The sequence below is a fragment of the Austrofundulus limnaeus genome, unplaced genomic scaffold (assembly GCF_001266775.1).
Source record: "Austrofundulus limnaeus strain Quisiro unplaced genomic scaffold, Austrofundulus_limnaeus-1.0 Scaffold2447, whole genome shotgun sequence".
Taxonomy (NCBI): Eukaryota; Metazoa; Chordata; class Actinopteri; order Cyprinodontiformes; family Rivulidae; genus Austrofundulus; species Austrofundulus limnaeus.
Window position 1 is genome coordinate 11992 of NW_013954849.1, and position 442 is coordinate 12433.

The following is a 442-nucleotide window of genomic DNA, read 5'->3' on the forward strand; positions in this document are numbered from 1 at the left end:
CTGCAAGTCAGAGAGAGACAGAGAGATGAGCTGTTTTTACACTGTGTGCAATATAGTTCCCCAAAAACACAGACAAGCAACCAACAAACCAATTTAAGCTGTTTCCAGAGGCAAATGATCTATTTTTCAATCTGAGTTAACTTTAACATAAACTGCCTTTGCTCTAGTTTTATGTTGAAACAATATTATGGCATTCACACACCCCATTGACATCTAAAAATATATTAAGTGATCCACCAAAACAACTCCTCATGACAAATCGCTCTCATTTACTGCACGATTAGCTCTTGTCACTCACTCCTGCATTTGTATTAAAAATAACAGAGGTTAGGAGAATGCAGTTTGAAATAATGTGAGTTTATACCCTGTAATTACAAATTATATGTGTGTGTGTGTGTGTGTGTGTGTGTGTGTGTGTGTGTGTGTGTGTGTGTGTGTGTGT